The following is a 10,552-nucleotide window of genomic DNA, read 5'->3' as shown; positions in this document are numbered from 1 at the left end:
TTGTCCGCCGCGCCGGGTGCGCGCCCCGCGCACGCGCACTCCCGCCGCGCCCTCCCGCCGGGCGCCGCGGGCCTGGACCTACCCCCGCCGCGGGAGCCACGCGACGCCCCGCCCGCTTTCCGGCCACGCCGGGTCCTAACGCCCGCCCGTGATTGGCACAAGCTTCTTTTCTAGGTCAGAGCCCAGGAGGGGACCAGAACGAGGTTAGCGAGGGCTCGGGGGAGTCACAGAGGGTCACCTGGTCCAGCTGCTTGGTCCCTGAGGGGCCAGACTGTCCCAGACTATTCCAGCCTGTGCTTGTGGGGCGGAGCCTGGATCTGTTTCAAAGAAGAAAAATAAATCCGAGCCCTCCTATTCAGAATGCACTCACTCATTCAACTACCGGTCCATCTGTTCATCCGCCTGTCTACCCATTCATCCTTCCATCCGATTTCCGTAGGACCTCAGAAAACTACCAGGCTACTCAGAGACCTGGGGTCTGCGTGTATGGTTCAGGCAGAGCTTTCGAGCTCTGCTGTAGGAAGGCGGTGAGGGCTTAAGGAATAGCTGGGATGAAAGGTGTATAAGCAGAACGGAAGAAGGGGGGTTTCGTGGCTGAAGCAGCAGCTGTGCAAAGCCACCCGGGTGTGAAGAGCTTTGTTCATTAACCGGAAATTGTAGCCTGGATGCAGGTGGGGCAAACCAGCAGAGATGGCGACAGAGTGGGAACAACGAACGCATCCTTCCGGAGGCCCAATATTATAATTAATATCCCTGTAGCATATTATTTTATTCATGGAAAAAGCCCCCAACGCACTCAAAATCTCTCCTCCGTTTATTCTCTGATCAGATTGTTTTCTCAAATCACCATCCTCTCCAACCACTCTGGCTGCTTGTAGAACTTTTAGAGCCGGATATTGCAAACTCAGGTAACCTTAGGTGGAGCTGGTAAGATGGCTTATTAAGTGCTTGCCAGGCAAGCATGAGGACTAGTGCCACCAGTGCCATGACACCTGTCGTGTCAGTACTGGGAAGGCAGAAACAGGTGGAGCCTAGGAGCCAGTCTGATCTGATCGGTGAGTTCCAGTGAAAGACTCAGTCTATACATACATACATACATACATACATACATACATACATACATACATGAGGGGAGAAGAGGAAATGTGTGAAATGCTGCTGAAGACCAGGGTTCAGATCCTCAGGACTCAGCTATTGCTGGACAGGTGTAGCAGACTGTAATCCCAGGATTTAGGGAGCAGACAGGATCCCCACAGCAAGCTGGCTAGAAAGACTAGCCGAATGAGTAAGTTCTGGGTTCAAGTGAGAAACCATGCCTCAGTCTATAAAGTAGAGAACGAGTAAGAGAAATACGACACATGTACACACAGGCACATGCACACAAACACATGCACACACACACATGCACACACATGCATATGCATGCACACTACACACCCACAAAAAATAAATAAGCTGGGGAGGTACTGAAGAATACACCTGATGATGTCAACTTCTGCCCTCTACACAGACAGACAGACAGACAGACACACACACACACACACACACCTAAGTTGCATAAACTACAGACAGGACCTGGAGATTTGGCTCAGTCCTGGCATATGGAAGGCCCCAGACTCAGTCCCCAGAACTGGACTAAGAAACAAACAAACAAACACCCAAAGCTGATGCACAGACTTCTATGTGGCAGCCTGTACTACTGATGCTACTACTTTTAATTCCTAGCCCACCTTCCTCCCACCTTTACCTAAATTTAGTTTTCTGGAAACCAAGTCCTTTGTGGCCACCAGCTCTGGTGAAAGGAATTTTGCCTAGGTTTATTCCTAATGAACTTACTAAGCATTTCCTGTGCCCTCCAGAGTAAAGCCTACCCTTCTTACCCTGTCCTGTGGTTTGAAGGAAAATGGCCTCCATGGGTTCTTTGTGGCACTATTAGGAGGTGTGGCCTTATTGGAGGAAAGTATGTCACTGAGGATAGGCTTTGAGGTTTCAAATGCTCAAGCTAACCCCAGGACCATTCTCTCTTCTTGCTGCCTGTGGAAATGGATGTAGAACTCTCAGCTACCTCTACAGCACCTTGTCTGTCTGCCTGCTGCCGTGCTTCCTAGCATGGTGATATTGGACCAAACCTCTGTAATGTAAGGCAGCCCCAATTAAATGTTTTCTTCTAATAGTTTCTGTGGTCATGGTGTCTCTTCACAGCAACAGAAATCCAAAGATGCCCTGTATTGCAGGCTGTCAGCATCTAGTGCCCACTTGCCACACCAGTCCAGGGGACCTCTCTTCTCCACTCAGCCTTGGCATCAGCGAGTTCTTCTGGAACATCAATTTCTCACTTTTCCATGTCTTTGCACATTTGGTTCCTTCCGTCTACAACACCAACCTTGTCTGCTGATTTCCACACAAGTTATCCTCTAAAACAATTGTGTGGCTGCCTGTTCTCTTCCACTTCATCCCCACCCTGTCGGGGCTTTCAAGTTGACCCTGTTTTTGTCCTAATACTTGCCAAATGAGGTATTAGTGCTTCAAACAAGCAAATTGAGGGTGTCCGTGTGAGTGGCTGGGTGTAAGAGCAGGAGACTGCAAGAGAAAGGGTGTCTTCTTGTGTCTTATAACTGAGTCCCCAGACACTCGAGCTTAGAGAGTACTTCCTCATTCAAGGAAACAGGCCTTGACATGTTCTTGGCCATGGTTATTGCTGTAGCTGGCTCTTAAATGACTCCCAAAGCCTTATATCTTGGCCCTTGCACTGGAGAGATGGCTCAGTGGTTAAGAGAACTGGCTGCTCTTCCAGAGGATCCAGTTCAGAACTGTCTGTAACTTCAGTTCTAAGAGATCTGGTGCCCTCCTTTGACCTTCTAGAGCACCGTGAATGCATGAAAGTAGTGCACAGATATACATGCAGGCAACACACTCATAAAGGAAGATAAAATAATTTAAAATACCTTTTAAAACAGAAAGAAAAGCTTGGTCCTAAAGCTTCGTGCTGTTGAATGGTGATGGGACCCTTTAAAAGGTGGGGCCTAGTGGGAGGTTTCAGGTAATCTGAGGACACATCTCAAAAAGAATTGTGGGACACTTTTGTCCCCTTTGTTCTTGGCTATGTTGTAAACAGGCTTCCCCTGCCACAGGGTCCCATCAAGTGGCCTTGTCACTGGCCCCACTTCAACAAGGTCAAACAAATGGTTAAAGCCTCTAAAACCTTGGGCCAAAACACAGCTTTCTTCTCTATAATTCTAGTGTCACAGGTGTTTTGATCCAGTGACAGACCTCTAACTAACAGTTGTCAAGAGTTACCATGAGTTCAAGCCTTCTTCCTGCAAAAACTTCCTTGATTCCTCAATTGGGGCTTTGATTATCCACAAAAGAATTACAAAAAGTTTGCTAAGATGAATTGTGGGGAATCCCTTCCCAGTTGCCCTCTCAGCAACTGATTCCCATAGGCCAAGTACTCTTCCAGGAAACACATACTCTCCTTAAACACAAGCTAGGAAACTGGGCTCCATCTGTCTTGGGGGCAGCAAGGAAGATTCAAAACCCTGGTAGAATAGGGCAGGACTGACCTCACAAAGCAGAAGCAAGAAAAGATAATGCAGAAGCTGGATATCTGTTGATTATGAAAGCCAAGCAGCTGGACTATGGTGGTGTATGCTTTAAATGTTAGCATTCGGGACGCAGAGACAGGTAGATCTCTGAGTTCAAGGTCAACCTGGTTTACAGAGCTAGTTCCAGGACAGCCAAAGCCACACAGAGAAACCTCTGTCTTCAAAAACAACTGTCTCAATAAACAAGAAAACAAGAAAAAGAGAAAGCCAAGCACTTGGACTTGTAAGGACTGGAGGTTAGGTCATGCCACTAGGTGACACAACCAGCCCAAACCTTGGTGAAGTCAGTAGTTAATTCACACTGCCTGTTGGGAGAGGAGGTAATGAGAGCCTGCTATGGCCCCCAGCGGCCTGCAGCAAGGTGCAAAGAGCACAGCTTGTTTCTCCCACCTTCCTCTTCAAAGATTTCACATAGGAGGAGGCCCACGGGATCTGTGGAACTGTGCAGGGTAAGTGGTGGGAGGTGACAGTCTGAACTTCTGCCACTGAGACCTGCCCTGTTTGGGACTGGAATCACACCCACCATCAGTAGCAGCCACTGTGAACCAGCCTACGGTTCACAAAGAAGTCTCCCATTTGCTTTCTGTGGCTGATCGCTGCTAGTCGGGGAACTAGTGTTGAGCCGTTGCTTGGGCACGGAACGCTCCTTTAATGGCAGCTTTGTGTCCAGGCTTCCACTGGCTTTAGGGAAGCATTCTAGGCTCACGCGGCCCAGCATTGCCCTTCCTTCCCACTGCTCTCTTCAATTGCTAGGTCTCTTGCAATCTGACACTGCTTGGAGTCTCCTCTGGTCCCTCACCCCCAAGCACTGCTGCAATAAATTGCTTGTGCATCGCACCCTACCTTGGTCTGTGTCTCAGAGGACAGAGCCTGCTCAGTCTATCTGACCAGAGGAACAAGGCAGCTGACTAAAATGCTACAGTCCTCTGTCCTCGACACCTAGAAGTGTGCCCATCAAAGCTGCAATTTGAAGAGTAAAACATGGAGACAAAACTTGGCCACGGTTTCCACAGCCTCACAGGATACTAGAAAACAGAGATCTCCACGCATATTTGTTTTGTTTTGTTTGAAACACTGCCTTGCCATGTAGCTCAGGCTGGCCTTAAACCCAAGGTCTTCCTGCTTCCACCCCCCGAAAGGGCTAGGATTATAGGGGTGCAGCACCATACCAGCAACAATGGCATGGTCCTGGGCTGCTAGGGACTGCTTCCCACACAAGGAAACACACGAGGCCAGGAAACCCAGGGCCTTCTGAATACCAAGCACTCTACCCCATGGCTGAGTCAAGTTTCTACTTCCTGGGGTGTCAGGAGGGGAGCTTTGGAAAGGAGTCACAAAAGTCTATGCTCTAGAACCTGTACATCACAGCATTCAAACTACTAGAGTCTGGGTGATGTTACTAGCTAAAGAAAGTAACCTTGGAACCTGGATTAGGTATGTTGGTCGTCTCCATGCTGGGGAGGATGTCGGAGCATTTTGGACTACAGCTTTTGATCCTGTCCTGATCAGTACACAGAGGCAATCCTGAGACATTGGCCCCTGTGTCTCTGCTATGTACAGGAAGAACTCCCTCCCCCGAATGGCTACCCTATGCCTACAGCACTGATGCTGGTGACCAGCTCATATGGCTAGTGATACTGGTGACTGGGTAATTCAGGAAGCAAGTTAGGATCAAGATGACAGATATGATGTCATTTGGGTGCACGGATATGGAAAGTACAGGCAACTGGAGCAGAAATGTCCAGGGCCCCAGAGGACAGAGCCGATCAGCTCTAGTTAGGGTTCCACCAGAACTCAGGCTGGCTCAGAGAGAATGGGGCATCCGGGTTCAGTAGCTGGGGGCAGCAGGTCTCTGAAATCTCTGCTTGGAATTCATCCCATGGGAGCATCAGAGTGTTCCAGCAGTGTTCTTGTGCTTTCTGCCCCACGTGGAAATACAACTGTGACCGTGGGTGGCCAGCAGGAAGCCACTGATGCTGACAAGTGCCGTCTGATGCAGTTGGAGCAGAAGACCCGCTTCTCTGTGGTTCTGCCAGCCTGCTGTGCTTTGAGGCAGAAACTCTGCTCCTTGCTGGTGAGCCAGCCAAAGGCAGTAACATAATGTCTATAATATAAAGGCAATGTCTGTAATGTCAGGGGAGCGGCTGCTCCTGGAATAAATTCAAGGACTGGGATTAGGAGGGAGGGGTCTGATGGGATCCATGTCGGTTATGGGTCATTTCTTAGTAAAATTATGGGATGTAGAGAAGATAAACTGTTAGCATTGATCTCAGCGGTAATCTCCACTCACTACACATTTTCTAAAACAATTGAAAACTCTTTTATGAAGGTTTTGATAAATGTGATTATTTCCCCCCCCCCCCTTAAGACAGAGTCTCAGCCAGGCAGTGGTGGCACATGCCTTTAATCCCAGCACTTGGGAGGCAGAGGCAGGCAGATTTCTGAGTACGAGGCCAGCCTGGTCTACAGAGTGAGTTCCAGGACAGCCAGGGCTACACAGAGAAACCCTGTCTTGAAAAACCAAAAAACCAAAAAAACAAAACAAAACAAAACAAAAAAAAAGACAGAGTCTCATTGTATATAGGAGGCTAAACCAAAGCTCACCATCCGTCCGTCCTCTTACTTCAACCTCCCAACTGCTGACATCACAGGTTTGTCTGCCTCCTTCCCTCCCCCCATCCTGCCCCTTCCTCTCTTTCCTTCTTTGGGACCGATTCTCAAGCAGCCCACACTGGTCTTGAACTTGCTGTATACCTGAGCATGACCTTGAGCTTCCCCTGATGCTCCTGTCTCCACTTCTCAACTGCTAGGACCACAGGTGTGCATCGACAGGCAAAACTCTGAACTTTTCCACTCTGTGAGTCTATGCTTCCTAAAGCCAGGTCCTAGGACTACCCAGGATAAACCCCAGTGGGAAGGCTCCCAGAGGCAGAGGCAGGAAAACTGTGGGTAGTTCAAGGCCACCCTTGGCTTATGGAGTGAAGACTCTGCCTCAAAATTAGAATAATAAAATAAAATACAAAACAAACATATAAAGAAAAGCATTTACTCAGGATGACCTACTTCATTGATCGTGCTTAGAGAAGCAATAGGAATGGGGAGACCTTGGCACTGCTGGTCCTTACCACCCTGTCATCCAGTTACCATAGTGATAGATGCTGTACCCTTAAGGCTGAGATGCAGTTGTTGCTTTGGGAAACAAGGACCAGATGGAGCCTGACCCCAGCCACATCTACAGCATCTCTGTAGTCCTCCAAGTAAGGCACAGACTCTGGGAGCTTATTCAGTTCCTGCTCTTGAAGAAGTAACCCCTGGGAACACAGACGTTTGTAAGGGGTCAAGTGTGTCTAGCACACATCCCGGGAGGCCTGGAGGTGGAGGTGGCTTCAGTGGTGTCCTAGTTTGATTTCTCTGAGACTGAGAGTTGAGTAAGTCCCTTATCTGGTAGGGAACCTCGGGGAGGGGAGTAGAAAGAGCAGGAAACATGGGCAAGGTGTGTATCATGGAGCCCGCCACCACTGCAGAACCCACACAACCAAGTCCACTGAGGAACTCTGAGACAGGGTAGGACATGCTGGCTGCATCCCGGAGGCAGAGCTGCTGGGGTGGGAGTAGGGATGGGGGTGGAACCAGGAAGCCTTCAGGAAAAGAGATGAAGATGCAGAAAGCCGGGAATGAGGCCAAGGACATCTGGGTGGGGCCTGGCAGGGACTGCCTCACATGCCTGCATTTGGAACTTTCCTGAGCTTGGCACGATGCCCACCAGTCCAAGCAGCACAGACTCTGTTACCTAGCATCTGTCTACACAGTCTGCTCCAAGAGCCCCTGTTTCCCTTTAGGAAGGTACCTTCCCTTACTCAGTGGATCCGGTGATGATGGTGTCTGACTCCTGGCCTGGTCTTGTGACTCAGGCCCACCAATCAGTGTGTAACACCTTTTCCTGCTACAGGGGTCCTTTCTGAGACCACAATGAAAGGCCTGCGTTGTCCCACCAGGGAGAGCCCTCCAGAGGAGGACACCAGAGGAGGACTCAGCACAGCAGAGACAAATCTCATCGTTATTTGAACCCCTTGCCATCCCTGCATGCCTGAAGACTTGGACCTTTTAGTTCTGTGACCCAGAAAAGTCCCTTTTGAGTTTATTCTTTTATTATTATTTATTTACATTGGTGTTCTGCCTCCATGTATGGAGGTGTGAGGGTGTCAGATCACTTGGAACTAGAATTAGAGACAACTGTGAACTGCCCTGTAGGTGATAGGATTTGAACCTGGGTCCTTTGGAAGAGCAGCCAGTGTTCTTAACCATCAAGCCATATCTCCAGGCCCCTCACCTTTGAGTTTAAATCAGAGAGACTTAGATCTCTGTTTCTTACAAACCCAAGCTCTTTCTGTATTGTGGGTTTCTTTCTGTATTGTGGGTTTCTTTCTTTCTTTCTTTCTTCCTTTCTTCCTTCCTTCCTTCCTTTCTTTCTTTTTTTCTTTCTTTCTTGCTCTTGCTCTTCCTCCTCCTTCTCCTCTCTTCTTCTTCCTCTTCCTCTTCTTCTTCTTCTTCTTCTTCTTCTTCTTCTTCTTCTTCTTCTTCTTCTTCTTCTTTTCTTCTTCTTCTTCTTCTTCTTCTCTTCCTTCTCCTCCTCCTCCTTCTCCTCTCCTATTCCTTCTCTATCTTCTGAAACAAGGTTTTCTATGTAGCCCTAAGTGTCCTGGAATCTGTAGACCAGGCTGGCCTTGAGCTCAGAAATCTGCCTGCCCCTGCCTCTTGAGTGCTGGGAGTAAAAGTGTGCGTGGCCATCACCTGGATGAATGAGGGTTTTCTGAAATGCTTAGATCCTGGGAGTGAGTTAAACAGCCGCTCCTCTGACCCAGGTGAGTACCGCTTCCCCACTCTACATCCTTGCCTTTGAGGCAGAACCTCACAATGTAGTCCAGGCTAGCTCAAATTTGATCTCCCTGCCTTAGCTGCCATAGTGTTGGGGTCACAGGTATGTGCCACCATCCCCAGCTCTGCATACCCTTTCCTCTCTCCCAGGCCCAACATGTTCCTGGCGTACTCCAGACTGTAGAGCCTGACATGGTACTCTCCCTGGCTATCTCCACCCTTTCTTCAATTTCTCAAATTTCTACCCCTAGCCTCTTTACAAAGCCACCTGCGTATTTAACAAACTCAGATTTGGGGCAGGGCATGTTGTATGTGTACTAGCACCTTTCTACCCAGCCAGCCCTCCTAGGAGCTGTCCCTCTATATCAGGGCACAGAGAGAGGAGAGGCTGGATGGAGCTTTCGTACAGTCTGGGACACAAACCGATATTGCCTCTATGGTCCAGACTCTGGCATCTTCTGTTCTGCGGCTCAGCTACCCCAGTCCTCCTTGACCCCGGCTCAGGCTCGTCTCTTCCCATTTTCTTCTCATTCCATCCATTGCCCTGACCTGTTTTCATCTCTGCCTTGTGCTGCTGCTACAAAAAGCAGAGTCCTGGTGTCCTGTGGCACGGAGTAGGACATGAGGGGAAGACCTGGGTGCTGAAGGCGTTCAGGCAACTCCTGCAGTGCTCCCGGCCTGTCGGGGGGCTTGGCTGAGCCAGGGCCTAGAAGAGAGACAAGCAGGGGTGGGAGCTGGAGGGGGGTGCTGGGTGGAGCTGGGCCTGCAAGCTCTAATTAAGCGAGTTAATTAGGAGGGGAGGAGAAGTCTTGTGGGAGTTAATAAGCTCCGCTAATTAAGTGGATCCCAGAGAATGGCTTGGATTCTAGTGGCTGGGGAGATATGAGGGGTTAGCCAGAATGGAGGACGGGGAATGAGACACAGGCCCCTCTCAAGTGTCACCAGGCTGTTCTCAAGGTCTATAGCAACTATCAGATCTAAGGACACGACCACACGTGCAACTTCCCCAAGTATGGTCTGAAGCTACGGGCAGTGTCTGCAGCCCTCAATGCAGCCATCACTATTTTGGTCACTAAGGTCCTAAGGCCACTGCTGAACTCTATCGGGTCCCTTGTCACCCATCCTTTGGAAGTAAGAGGTAGACCCCTCATTCGAACATTTCAAAGAGTAAGAATATAAATAGAGCCTAGACATCTGGACTTTTCAGAACAACCACAAACACTATCCATCATGGGCCAGGGCCACACTCCCTGTGATGGTCAAGAACCCTGGCTGCCAACCACCGAATGCTCCCCACACCTCTGTGGGTCCGTGTGCAACAAGTTCTTGCCTAGTTCATAGATATCACAACACAGACCCAGAGAGGAATCCAGTGGCCCTTCCTCTCTCTCTCTCTCTCTCTCTCTCTCTCTCTCTCTCTCTCTCTCTCTTTCTTCTTCTTCTTCTTCTTCTTCTTCTTCTTCTTCTTCTTCTTCTTTTTGGTTTGGTTTGGTTTGGTTTTTCAAGACAGGTTTCTCTGTATAGTCCTGGCTGTCCTGGAACTCACTCTGTAGACCAGGCTGGCCTCGAACTCAGAAATCCGCCTGCCTCTGCCTTCCAAGTGCTGGGATTAAAGGCGTGTGCCACCACTGCCTGGCTGAGGCCTTTCTCTTGCTTGGCCTGGTTCTCTCTAATGTAGGGCCCCAAATTACCTCAGTACTGGCATCTCCAGTGGACAAAAAGTCTAACCCCCACAATGCACCTGTTCATGCTAGTTCCAGACCCTGGGGCCCAGGGGCTGACCTGTGCTGCCATGCTCAGAATGCATGGTGGTACAAGGCTCTCTTTCTCCTAGGATCTTTCCCCGTGGGTTTCACTTCTGTTTAATACCATACTCCCCTGTGCAGGACAGTTGCCTAGGGCCATCCTGACAGTGATCCATCCAAATCCAGTCCCCAGAGGAAGGGTCTATCAGCCTTCAGTTACAGAGTCAAAGACAAACAGATGGAAAGCTTCAAGACACCAACCCCAGGGTGCTTAACCCCAAAGGTGGGCTCTGTGCTTCTGTGTAAACAGGCCCAGCAGCATCCCAC

Source organism: Grammomys surdaster, unplaced genomic scaffold (assembly GCF_004785775.1).
Source record: "Grammomys surdaster isolate TR1022 unplaced genomic scaffold, NIH_TR_1.0 142, whole genome shotgun sequence".
NCBI lineage: Eukaryota > Metazoa > Chordata > Mammalia > Rodentia > Muridae > Grammomys > Grammomys surdaster.
Note: the sequence above shows the minus strand (reverse complement) of the source record.